The 14,976-nt window shown below is 31.5% G+C and overlaps 1 long non-coding RNA gene across 1 annotated transcript; it reads right to left on the bottom strand.

The window, feature by feature from the left end:
* On the bottom strand, positions 1-8,754 carry LOC138713725 (uncharacterized). The gene is made up of 2 exons (XR_011335971.1): positions 8,515-8,754; positions 1-3,922 (listed from the first exon to the last, which is right to left on the bottom strand). It is a non-coding gene; the product is annotated as an uncharacterized lncRNA (long non-coding RNA).
* Between the last annotated feature and the right edge of the window lie 6,222 nt (positions 8,755-14,976).

The raw sequence follows: 14,976 nt of genomic DNA, 5'->3' as shown, positions 1-14,976 counted from the left end.
TTAAAAAAAATGTGTTTTTAATGTACATAAATTATTAGGTTTGAGAAGTTACATGTCACCATTTTTACCTCAAATAAATTTATACAATAATTACAAACAAGCAATATATATATAAATAAAAATACTTAGCACTCTAGAAGGGTTGGTGTAATTTCGTCATAGTACATGCACAGTCTAGTATATACAGTCGCGAAGCTCAATACGTAGTAAATATGCAAACATTAGATAGTTGCTCACCACTAGGATCGCTAATATCGCCTTATTACAGGCAATGCAAAATATTACCGTCACAGTCTATTATTTATAGCACCCTCAAAACTCAAGCTTCGTGACTGTATATAGTAGACTGTGGTACAAAGATATTTTCGTGATTGTCCTTAAATTCAAAATATGTAGGCATATTCAGTAAAATTCCTTAGTTAGATTTATACATACAACCCAAGTAATTAAAGTTCTTTTTATGTTTTGAAAGGTACTGATATGACCATGAAACCATTGATCACAACTGATACACTGAATCCATCTTTCACCATGCTTGTCCTCGAAATTTCCTGAAAATAATTTCTATCGACTGAAGAAGACTAATCCCGCCGAAATAAGAGACAAGGAAGAAGATGAACAAATCTGAAGTCATGCACGAAATACTCATGGTTTTTAATAAACTATGCACCAAATACACACGTCTATTTTTATGAAATATGTACCAAATACTCAAGAGTTTTAAATAAACTATAATCTTTCTCTATTTATGAACAAAACTTACACGTAGACTTTTACAAACTATGGATCATTCAGTAAGGCTCAAGTTACTCTATGGACGATCCTGACAGAACGAAATATCTTGGACAATTTTGCATAGATCAAATGCAAACATAGGAGTTTTTGAGTGGACAAATTGTCCTGAAGTAGTATGTACTATTCGTACCACGTTAGATCATTTTGCTTGTTAATCTATCTTTATACTTTATGAATTTGGTTCTTCAAGCATAAGCTTATTATTATTTAGCTTTGTCTACAACATATCGATCTCAGGCTCAATCTACTACATCAATTACTACAATAGAATCAATCATTGTTGATAATGAATTTGTGATGCCTTACATTTATAAACTATAACTTACAAGGAGAGGACACGCTCTGTATATCACAGAATTAAATAAGATTTTGTGACATGAAAGTATAAGACGTACTGTTTAAAGTCATACCTGGTATGGGTGGCCAATGACCCCTCGTTTTGAAAATATTGGCTATTGTTTGTGACATACTTCCGTTAGGTGTCTAATAGGGAAGCATTAGACTGTGTAACGGCCTAGCCCATCTGGTTGGATACTGATTTGTCATCCAGGCAACTTGAGTTCGAATCCTAACGTCTTCTCATTTTTTAAAGCTTATTATTATTATTATTATTATTATTATTATTATTATTATTATTATTATTATTATTATTATTAATTTTTTAATTTCTTTATTCACTTTCAGTTGTCAGTTCCTATATTCAAAGCCATGTTGAAATATGCGTGGTATGCATCAAAATTAATAAACGAATTAGAAGTGTTTGTGAATGTGAATGATATCTGTTTCGCAGTAGAAGTGCGGAAAAATGTGTGTGACTGTGGACAACCTTCTTTCATTTGCTGTGCATGGTGCAGGAAATATGTATGTTTTGTGTGTTTTTATGACATTTATCATAACGAATCGGGACACAATGAAGTGGAATAGCTGCTACAGAAACAGAACAGACACCAGTGACACATCTTACCTGCCTACATGAGCAATGTTTCATTGCTTATCCTTTACAATACAATGTTAGCTAATTATAATTTGTTTAAAACATGATGAAGCGTTCAATACATTGAGAAATATGATATATCGACTCTTCCAAGTACTAACATTGTAACTCAATTATTTGTGGTTTTGAGTTGTCCTAGTTAATATGGTCTTAAATTGTTTCGTTTTTCTCCCAGTACTATCATTGTAACTCTAAACCTCCCCAATTGTATGTAAAATCTTATTGTTGCTCTACATATGTGTATACACTAATTTACACGATCATTTTAAAACTTAATTTTCATCTCCTGAAAATGTAAGAAAGTGAGTTACAATGTTAGTACTTGTGAAGGTCGATATGTGAATAGATTACTGTGATCGCAATATTAATCATTATTAAAAGAAAAAAAATAGGACCAGTTAAAATTCGAACTTATGTTGCCTGGATAACAACTCAGAATTCAACCATATGGGCTATGCTGTTACACAGTCTAATGCTTCCCTATTAAGCACCTAGCGGAAGTATGTCACAAACAATAGCCAATATTTTCAAAACGAGGGGTCATTGGCCACCCATACCAGGTATGACTTTAAACAGTACGTCTTGTACTTTCATCTCACACAATCTTATTCCATTCGGTGATATACAGAGCGTGTCCTCTCCTTGTTAGTTTTAGACATTCGAAAAATTAATTTTCTAAGCTGTGACAGTTATTTTCCATTTAATAATACATCTTCAACAGTCTTCGATCACAGTATTAGTAATAATACGTTCACAGAGAGATTAATGTTTGAAACTATCCTTAGAAATTATGGGATTTAATTGTTCTTCATTCATTGAAGTTAAAAATATATGGCAGAAAGTATTATTTAATTGTGTGGGAACTAACTGTTTGGAGATATGCTTGAGAGTTCGGAATAAACAAGAGAATTTCTGATTCGTTCTCGTTCTTTAGCTCTGCGACGCTTTATGAATCTTACTACGGATGCGCTGGCCACTATGATGATGATGCACCCAGGTATCGAAGCATACAGCAGCGTGTTTCTGATCGTTTTCGCGCTTACAGAGCGATTCAGCGTTGACCACAACGACTTACGTCTTCTGTCACTATCTGTAGTTCCCTCGTTGTCTCGTGATGTCAAAAGCACATCCTCATGTTGAGCGTCGCATGATAAAAACTTATATTTATCTGATTTTGTAACAGTTTTCGCGCAATTTGTTTGCTGTTCGTCACACCAAAACCACACAGAATGCTGCCCACAGTAACACAAAACAGAGTCATCTTCCAAAGTGAAAACATTCCGTTCTTCTCCAATTGTGAGCACACTTGTCATGCCGTAACTCATGCTGTACAAATCGTGAAATATTTTGTATTTTATGTACTCTATTTCGTTATGATCCAGACCGTGAACTGTTTGATAAGATGTAAATTCGTCTAAACTTACATTTGATCTTTGTATTGCCTGTATATGCTTAAGGCTTGGTACGTTCAAGATGGCACTAAGAGTTGGACCAGGTTCAGAACAAAAATCCATTTCCAAAACATTGAGGGAATTGTTTAACAGTGTTTGCCACTCAAGCGGAAGTTTGAGGGGGTTGCTTTTAACGTGTACCCAAGAGAGAATAGGATTATTATGAAAAGTGTCCGGTTCGAAGTTTTGAATTTGATTTCCACTTATATCTAACATTACGAGATCTTTGTTATGAGCGAAAAGGTTAGGACTGATATATCGAATTTCGTTGTTTTGTAAATAAAGATATCTCAACTTTTTAGTAAACTGAAACACATTTAAATTAATACTGATAAGTTTGTTGTTGTTCAGGTATATGTGACGAAGTTCACTTGTCTCCTTGAAAATGTACGGCTCTAGTTTTACTATACCATTATTATCCAGGAATATTATTCCCAGGTTCTTCAGGCTGATAAGGTCTCTGTTGTGTAATGTGGAGATGTTGTTAGAAGCGACGTCGAAAATCCTTACGCTCTCTGAGATGTTGGAAGGCACTGCATTCAGGGATGCATTTCTGCAGTTGGTTTTCCATCTGTAACAGTTGCACGTGGTGGGGCACGACGTCACTCTTCTTAATTGGAAGAGCATGAGGACGACGAAGAGCATCCATCTCGTTTCCATTCTCATCAAGGAATAGGTCTACCTGAAATGAAAAGAATTTGTCCAGATATTTTCAGGAAATTCTACTCACACCTAGTGCCAACTCTTTAGCGTCGGTATTTTTCAGGAAGGTATGGTACATAATAATAATAATAATAATAATAATAATAATAATAATAATAATAATAATAATAATAAATTTATTTATTCACTAATATTTTAGTGTGCTGTACAACAGCCAGAGGCCAATAATAGTTCAGCACAAATGACAGAAATTACAAATAATGACAGAAATTACAAATAATGACAGAAATTACAAACAATGACAATATTTAAAAATAATAAAACATTACAAATAATGACAATAATTACAAATAATGACAAAAATTACAAATAATGTCAATAATGAAAAATACTGACAAAAATTACAAATAATGACAATAATTACAAATAATGACAAAAATTACAAATATTGACAAAACTTACAAATAATGACAAAAATTACAAATAATGACAAAAATTACAAGTAATGTCAATAATTAAAAATACTGACAAAAATTACAAATAATGACAAAAATTACAGATACCGGTATTGACAAAAATTACACACGACAAAAATTAAAAATAATCACCAAAATTACAAATAATGACAATAATTAAAAATACTGACAAAAATTACAAATAATGACAATAATTATAAATGACAAAAATTACAAATAATGTCAATAATTGAAAATACTGACAAAAATTACAAATAAAGACAAAAATTACAAATACCGGTATTGACAAAAAATTACAAATAATGACAATAATTAAAAATACTGACAAAAATTACAAATAATGACAATAATTACAAATAATGATAAAAATCACAAATGACAAAAATTACAAATAATGACAAAAATTACAAATGATGACAATATTTAAAAATGACAAAAATTATAAATAATGACAATAATTACAAATAATGACAATAATTACAAATAATGAAAAAAATTATAAATAATGTCAATAATTATAAATAATGACAAAAATTACAATTACCGGTAATGACAAAAATTACAAATTACAAAAATTACAAATAATGACAGAAATTACAAATAATGACAAAAATTACAAATAATGTCAATAATTAAAAATAATGACAAAATTACAAATAATGACAATAATGACAAAAATTACAAATAATGTCAATAATTACAAAATAATGACAAAAATTACAAATAATGACAATAATGACAAATAATGACAAAAATTACAAATAATGACAAAAAATACAAATAATGTCAATAATTAAAAATAATGACGAAAATTACAAATAATGATCATAATGACAAAAATTACAAATAATGTCAATAATTAAAAATAATGACAAAAATTACAAATAATGACAATGACAAAAATTACAAATAATGTCAATAATTAAAAATAATGACAAAATTACAAAGAATGACAATAATGACAAATATTACAAATAATGTCAATAATTACAAAATAATGACAAAAATTAATGACAATAATGACAAATAATGACAAAAATTACAAATAATGACAAAAATTACAAATAACGACGAAAATTACAAATAATGACAATAATGATAAAAATTACAAATGATGACAATAATGACAAAAATTACAAATAATGTCAATAATTAAAAATAATGACAAAAATTACAAATAATGACAATGACAAAAATTACAAATAATGTCAATAATTAAAAATAATGACAAAATTACAAAGAATGACAATAATGACAAAAATTACAAATAATGACAATGACAAAAATTATAAATAATGTCAATAATTAAAAATAATGACAAAAATTATAAATAATGACTATAATGACAAAAATTACAAATAATGTCAATAATTAAAAATAATGACAAAATTACAAATAATGTCAATAATGAAAAATAATGACAAAAATTACAAATAATGACAATAATGACAAAAATTACAAATAATGTCAATAATTAAAAATAATGACAAAAATTACAAATAATGACAATAATGAAAAAATTATAAATAATGTCAATAATTAAAAATAATGACAAAAATTAAAAATACCAGTAATAGTCAATTAAGGAAGCCTATAGAGCAAAAACGACATTTGTGATGGAAATCTATTTTTCAATTTCTTCTGAAAGTGGTTCCCAATAATCTACTCTACGAGTTTCAAAGTTTCAATGGCCAAAGTCGATTGAAACCCTTAGTAATGACGTCATAATTAAAGGTCCGTGATGTAATCTTTTTGTGTTTCAAAGTGATATACCTGTTAGATATGAGTTTTTAAAATCACCTCCTATGTTGTTGTTTTGCTTCAATGTGAAATGCGTGTTTCTTTTTCGAATGAACAGTATAATTCCTGTTTCAGTTGTGAATTACGCATTTAGCTTTCTTACTATGTAAATAAACTTTCTGTGTACATAAATTAGTGTAATATAGTCAGATAGCGTTTTCATAATATATATTTAGTGTAAATTGTGTGTCAACATACCCAGGAAGATAACGGTAAGAAAACATTGCTTAGAAATAGTTAATAAAAAGTGGAAAAAAGAATGATGTAAATAGTGATGTAGGTCTAAATAATTCCAGAAACTCTGAAGAAGTAGGTCTAAATTCAAATTATCATAATGACCAAGAAAACACACCAATAAAATTAGAAATCTTAGGCATTAGGATATAGAACATAATTGTAACATTGGGCCTACAAGGAAGGACCCACATATATGGCTGGAAACTTCATATAAGGTTTTTTTATAACAGTTTGTAATCATTTTTCATACCAAACTTCAAAGTCGTTTTCCTCTGTTATACAAATTTATGCATTTCTCTTCATTAAAATTGCTAAGGATTCTACAATTTTATAACTATGAAGCTAAATTATTTTCTGTATAGTCACTATATCATGCTAAACGTAGTTATGTTTCGATTTCCCTTGTAAGTCTCTAGATTTTATCAGAAAAAATTTGTGTGTCGCATCAACAAATTAATTTAAAGTAATTTGACGGTTATGTTACAAAATATTTTCCTTCTCCTTAATGCTATAATACAAAAATCGATGCATATTTCTCTTCCTATTATAGAAGTGGTGCCATATAAAAATTCTTAGATATATTGAATGAAATTGACATTAAGAGTAGAATTTTCAAAGTTTGCATTTATATTTTCATAAAAATTGAATAACTAAAAAAAATAAGGGTATGATGGAATACCGAAACATTGACAGTCCTTTTACATTGATATGATACATAAGTTCTATCTTAGAAACTGGAAAAACAATTCATATTCTCTATAGTCCCCCTTAAATCCCACTCGAGTTTTGATTTTTTCTAGATAAATCAAAACCTCTAGTGAGATTACTGTTGATAAATTAAGAAAATCCACTTTTTTGTTTTTATGATTGTAATTATATTTTAAACTGTTTTAAATGATCTAGCCATGTAATCAAGCGTGACCAAACGGACGGTGTGTGAGTTGAGAGAAATATTTTTTGTTCTATTTGTTGTTTTTTTTTTTTAATTCTGCTTTCTCGACTTTAAAATTTTAAACAGTTTATTGAATATAAATGTTATTGTCAGATTGGTCTGAAACTGCTCAGAGAAATCAATTAAATATTGATAAATAAAATTTAATTAGCATTTGTATGAAGTATTAATATTAAGCTCCATCAGGGCATATTCATATTGCACTTAGATTAAAATATGCTGTAATGGTAAATTCGAAATTTAAAGATTTATTGTGACTTTCTATTTAGACTGAGCAAATATGAACCAAAAAATTTGAAAACTTTGACGCAAGGAGCTTTTTTAGTGACGTCAATATAAAATATATTTAAAAGATATAATGTCGGAACTATTAGCTCTAATGGCACCAAATTTTGCACAGGTGATAATATTGTAGGCCTGTTTATGAACTTTAAATTCCACAAATTTTGGATGAAAATTGTGGACGTTTATAAAGTCATATGTGTCCCCTTAAGCAGTTTGGATACCCTCCCCTCCTACGTTCCTCTTTACTGTGTACTGCGGTCTGCATTTTGTTATAATCTAATCCTTGCCGATCACTGCTGTAGACATTTAGAATTTTGGTTACTCATTTGCCAGAAAATTTATATGACTACAAGATCACCTCTTGAAACAAAATAGCACTGTCAGAGAACAAGAAACTTACACCTAAGCTATTAAATAGTGACATAAATCTCCATTACACTATTTTCTACATTTAATTAAACTAGTTAGGTGTTCAAGAAGGTTCTATCATTGTGCAATCGAAACTTTCATATGGTTTTCATACTAATCTCCGTTCTGTATCTACACTGTTGGAAGTACGTAAGTCATCACTAATACTCAGTACGTTTACATTTACAGTATTTTAATTAAATTTCTCTCAACAATGCCTCAATTTTACCCCAGGCCTTTCTGAGCGAGTTCTTAATACATTTATTTTTGACACAAACTGGTTATGAAGAAGTCCTGTTCAGCGCATACGTAGATTTAACATTCATCAGAATGTAGGAAATAGTAAATCCTTAGTTAACTTCTCTGTTGTTTCGTTCACTTGTCCTTTCGTTCACTTGTCCTTTTTTAATCCAACCTAACTGAACTTCAGAAAACAAATAAATTTGTGCTTACCTAATCTGTCACACGACTGCGATTAGTATTCTGGAAATTTCTGCAGCATTTACTGAAACTCGTAACCATAGTTATTTATCAACATAACACATTTTGGTCTTGATTGTTGGTATGCTACAGCTCGCTTGCATCTTACGAACTAACCGTGTTTTTCATAATGTCTGATGCGTCAGTAAGTAAAGTCCTTTCAGAAATAGATAAGAGTTTTATTACGCATGAGGCGCACAGCTGTCATATCTACCCGCGGTATTGCCAGATCTCCATGATAAGATAACATAAATGCTTACTCATATGTTGTGGAGAATGCTCCTGTTTGTAGAGCTTGAAAATCAATATAGCCTCTTTCACACAATGATAACTGACTACAGAAGACAATCATATCAACAGTTTTCCTATCATATTTTCATTCATTGTATTTGAAAACTAAAATGAAATATAGACCATCGGCGTAACTGAAAAGTGAGCGGGACTCTTGCTTCGAGGCTGCGTTCAGAAGTGGGTTCGAATCCCATTAGAGCTGATTACCTGTAGGTTTTTTTCTGGAAGAAACGCAAAAGAATTGAAGGGTTCAGAACAGTGGCGGCAGATTGACTGAGGCAAGTGAGGCCGGGCCTCAGTCAATTGGCTTAACTGAAATCAAATTTGTTTTTATGTAATGTATTAGTTATTTGAATGAAGCATATATCGCTGTAGAAGCATTTGAAAATTTTGTGATGTAGCCTAAATAGACCTGTTTTGCAGTAAAATTTGTTCATGAGGCCAGAATCGCTCGGGCCGGGTCTGCTTCTGGATTTTCGTTTGTCTTCGCGGGCTTTTGACGTTACGCTTTAAACGTTGTAACTGAGGCACAATTCGTCTGGCCTGGTCAGGTTTCACTCCTCTCAACCATGGGCCGGCCTCAAGGGTAGAGTGGGGTGGGAATAGGGTGACTTGTCTTCTTAAATAGGCCATAAATAACAAACATTCCAGCTCTTTGGCAGGCAGAGACCCACGCTATTCTCTCCTCTTATGTCTTAGTTTATGACTTAAGCGAGGTTGTTGTAGTGAATCTGGGCCAATGTTGTTATGTATTTCGGGAAAATATAAACAGAAACAAATGCCAGAAATAATGCTGGTGTAGTTAATTCATTGTTAGAGTATCCTTTTTCGAGAAGAAATAATATTGAAAGAAAGGAAGTTTTAAATAAAGAGAAAGTCGACCGAGATACCTACGACATCGCTGACAATTTTTCTGACGCGAGTATCTATTGCATCCTGGTATGGGCAACATAAATGGTTAAGTGGTAATGTGGTGCAAAATAAACTTCTCTGTTGGCCTTGTTTGTTGCTGTCAAAGGAAAAAAATAAAAATAAAAGAAAGAAAGGGAAATTTCAACACATAATATGGGTTGCTTCATCACACTGAAACAATCACTGAAACTCGCAGCATAACAACTTATTTGGTGAGTGAAATTATTATTTTTCATTACTAGTAATAATGATAGACTAATAATAATAATAATAATAATAATAATAATAATAATACAGTAATAATGTTATTAATAACATAACAACAATAATAATTAATATCATAAATAAACATTTTCTATCGGAGGCACTTAAACTAGTTGCATCTGGCCTCACCGGATTTGGATCACCGGCCGCTACTGGTTCAGAACCATAGTGGGCCAAGCGCCATTTACTAAGACCGTAGAAAACAAGGGTTAAAATGAAGTTATTACCACAATTCAAAGTAAGCGAAAGATACACTGTTTTGAGAAAGATGTCTAGCGCTATGTTCGAACGGCAAAACTTTGACCGACATTCAATTAAAAAATAAAGTATCACGGGATTAGGAGTATCACGGAGTTAGGCAACTTTACCCTACACATTAAAACTAAATAATATGTCAATCTTCATTAAACTATGGTATTCATTTAACTTTAGCCCTAGCTTTCTCTTTTTTTAATAAATGGCGCTTGGCCCACTATGGCTCTGAACCCTTCAATTACGACAGTCACAGATGGATACTGAATCCGGTTTTTAAACAGTTGGGTTCAACTGGCTGTAAATGCAAAAGGAGTAGACCAGTTTTGGATTAAAAGAATGCAAGTATACCCCGTGCTTGCAAAAAAAGTTCCTATTTTTTTTTAAACAATATTTGCAAATTTGTATTTATGGAAAATAAGTTTCTGGTCTGTAATTGCCATCAAAACAAAAACAAGAAATTGAAAATGATAACAGTATGTAAATATGGAATTCAAACTTCAGAAACTACTTTCTCAAAAAAGGGCGCATTTATCGCTCTAATTATTTTTTATTTTATAAGACCTATTGAACTTTTTTATGTTCAACCTTGTTTATGTTTATGTTAAAAGGCGTTTTTTGTTTTATTTTGTAAATCATCTCGCGACCCCCCTCAGCTCTTTACACGACCCTTCACGGGTTCGCGACCCCCACTTTAGGAACTACTGCAGTAGACGACAAACACACATTCAAAGTATGCAGAAAACCCACAACAACAACAACAACAACAACAAAACACATACACAGCATATCCGACCACCCAATACAACACAAACAAGCTGCATTCCGAACAATGGTACACAGACTACTCAACATACCAATGATCCTACAGGATTACAACGAAGAGCTAAACACAATCAAATACATAGCACAAGAAAACGGATACAACCCTAACATAATAGACAACATAATACGTAAGACAAAACATAATCACAAAAAACATAAGAATACAACATAAGCACAAGAACACAAAAAATACATCACACTAACATACGAAAACAAAAACACACACAAGATTGCAACCTCATTCAAGAAATTAAATTACAACATCGCATACAGAACAAATAACACTCTACAAAAACATCTCAACACACAAACAAACAAATACTACCACACAGGCGTATACAAAGTCAAATGTAACACCCGCAACAACTTCTACATAGGACAGACAGACAGATCATTTCAAACACGTTACAAAGAACACACCACAGCCATAACAAAATTACAAAACATCTCCACATATGCAGAACACATCACAAATGCTAACCACACCTACAGAGACATCAACACAGACATGGAAATACTACACATCCAACCAAAAAGCCAGAAACTAAATACACTAGAACAATATGAAATATACAGACACACAAAAACACACCCCAATGAAATTCTCAACACACTCAATTTCAGAACACACACACTCCTTGACTCCGCATTACACCACACGAGCACACCCTCGCAGGAGACAAAACAAGAGGCGCCATGACCAACAACGACCAGTTCTGAGGATGACCCATAATAGGTCGAAACGTGTAAACCAGGTACGATAGAATTTAACACAAGAAAGTATTATCATACTTATTTCGAAGTGATAAGTGTTAAAAGTTGTGTAATCAAGATGAATAAGTAATTCCTTTTTCGAATTTCTTTTGAAATAAACTATACTAAGTTATTTGCCACTTTATTCTTTGTAATATAACAATCTTGAAGAAAATAGTTGAATCGTTGGATTTTATTTGGAGTAAATGACTATTATGCATTATTGATTTTAAATTTTTTACAAAATTCTTTCTATTTTATGAGCACCAATCCGGCGTAAATTGACTCGCATATACTTTCTTTGCGAAATTGTTACAATTTTTCTTGGAATTGATATCGTTTTACCAGTTTTAATGTTATTTCATCCACAGTACTGTATGCTTGCAGTTCATATTCTCCCATATCTTGAAACACAACTGGCCGTGGTCGTCATCGTCATCACCACCACCACCACCACCACCACCTCCATCATCATCATCATCATCATCATCATCATCATCATCTCCATCATAAATGACTGAGATTGAAAGAAATTTTCTTCCATTTCAGAAGGTGTTAAAAATAAATTGTATCATGTCACACTGCAGTCTTTCCTCGAACTCCCTGCTCTTCTGTTTGCATTTGATTTGTAATTTAGAAACACATATGGAAATTTACGTAGTTTTATCTCTGGAACATGAATCTTTGTAAAATCGCAATTTCACCAGAATATTGATTAAATTCTTGCAGAATAAAAAAATACAACTTTACCTTCATGGCATAAAATCTGAAATAAAAATTTTTGGTTCCCAAACGCTATGTCCACGGATATTTCGTCCACTGTTTCGTACGTCCCTTTGATATTCTGTCCACTATATTTTTTCGTCCTATGGTATTTTATGTCCACTATTATTTCGTCCACAGTTTAAATTGACATTGTGCTCTTTTGTCCTCTGAAAGTTTGGTCCACATTTTATTGTGTCCTACATTTATCTTTCATCTCTTTATTAAGTTGTCCATTTTATTGTCTCCTCCAGTCAAATATTCCTGATTGTACGTTTGCATAAATGGTTTAAAACTAAAACTACTAATACAGTACACTATTACTACTAAATATAATAAATTGTTGTAGACTCACATGTCCCACCCTCTTACGGTTATTATCATATAAGCCATTTTAAATGTTTCCATTTATTTCAAAATTTAATATTGAATCAATGAACTGCATATTTCCATAGAAATGAACATTATTATGTTACAAAATAATTAAATACATTTCCATAGCAACCCTTCTTTTTTAAATTGCATATTGGAAGTACCTGTTATCCAAAAATGAACCAAATATTCGAGGACAAAACATTTAGTTGGCACAGAAACTAGTGGACAAAGAAAAATTGAGAAAAAAATTATGGACAGAATAATTTTTGACCGAAATATTAATTAACCAAATACTCGAGGTCAAAAAACATTTAGTTGGCACAGAAACTAGTAGACAAAGAAAAATTGGGAAAAAAAAATTATGGACAGAATAATTCTTGACCGAAATATTAATGAACCAAATATTCGAGGACAAAACATTTAGTTGGCACAGGAAACTAGTGAACAAAGAAAAATTGGGAAAAAAATTATGGACAGAACAATTCTTGACCGAAATATTAATGAACCAAATATTCCAGGACAAAACATTTAGTTGGCACAGAAATTAGCGGACAAAGAAAAATTGGGAAAAAAATTACGGACAGGATAATTCTTGACCGAAATATTAATGAACCAAATATTCCAGGACAAAACATTTAGTTGGCACAGAAATTAGCGGACAAAGAAAAAGTGGGAAAAAATTATGGACAGAATAATTCTTGACCGAAATATTAATGAACCAAATATTCGAGGACAAAAAACATTTATTTGGCACAGGAAACTAGTGGACAAAGAAAAATTGGAAAAAAAACATTGTGAACAGAATAATTCTTGACCGAAATATTAATGAACCAAATATTCCAGGACAAAACATTTAGTTGGCACAGAAATTAGCGGACAAAGAAAAATTGGGAAAAAAAAATGGACAGGATAATTCTTGACCGAAATATTAATGAACCAAATATTCGAGGACAAAACATTTAGTTGGCACAGAAACTAATGGACAAAGAAAAATTGGGAAAAAAAATATGGACAGAATAATTCTTGACTGAAATATTAATTAATCAAATATTCGAGGATAAAATATTTAGTTGGCACAGGAAACTAGTGGACAAAGAAAAATTGGGAAAAAAATTATGGACAGAATAATTCTTGACCGAAATATTAATGAACCAAATATTCCAGGACAAAACATTTAGTTGGCACAGAAACTAATGGACAAAGAAAAATTGGGGAAAAAATTATGAACAGAATAATTCTTGACCGAAATATTAATGGAGAAATTTTTTGGTGGATGAAATGTTTGTTGGACTAGTTTCCTTGGACAAAATAGCTGTGGACGTGAGATAGTGGACAAATTGTCTGATGGACATACTGCTGTGGACGTATCATCCTGGAAGCAAATTATTAGTGTTTTTTTAGCTTGCGACGTCATTAATACAAAATCAGTTACTACAGAAAGAAAACTGCTGCTACATTTGTAACGTATCCCTGCAATTCATAGCTAATCCCTGAGCGCCATTCTGTTACAATGCAATGTATATTCAGGCAAATGGGGATATAATTTGAAGGTGCTCGTGTGCTATTATATTATCTGACTCAGATGACGTCTCTGTATAATGTACCATGTCCCAACTATTCATAGAGCTTCTCTTCATATTCAAAGTGAAGGTCCATCAACGTCATCACTCGAAGCCATCAGAACATATGCATGACCTAATTATCCTTGTAGGTAAATGCAACCGTGATTGCCATTGTATTGTCTGTGTAATTGCTTATTCAATACATCTCCACTGATCTACAACCTTCTCTTCCACAAACCCCAGGATAATAGTTCTACTAGTAGGTGCATCGGTAATCACATTTTATGAGATAATAATAGGTTGAAAGATAAGAGAAATCGTCCTATGTTGCGTAATATCGCGTTATTTAATTACATTTCTCGCTCTTTCTTATCTAAGATAAAGTTATATTCATAACTTAAATTAAACAAACAAGATGAGATATATTTGCTTTATCTTC

The sequence above is a fragment of the Periplaneta americana genome, chromosome 14, assembly GCF_040183065.1.
Source record: "Periplaneta americana isolate PAMFEO1 chromosome 14, P.americana_PAMFEO1_priV1, whole genome shotgun sequence".
NCBI lineage: Eukaryota > Metazoa > Arthropoda > Insecta > Blattodea > Blattidae > Periplaneta > Periplaneta americana.
Note: the sequence above shows the minus strand (reverse complement) of the source record. Positions and strands in the feature narration are given on the sequence as shown.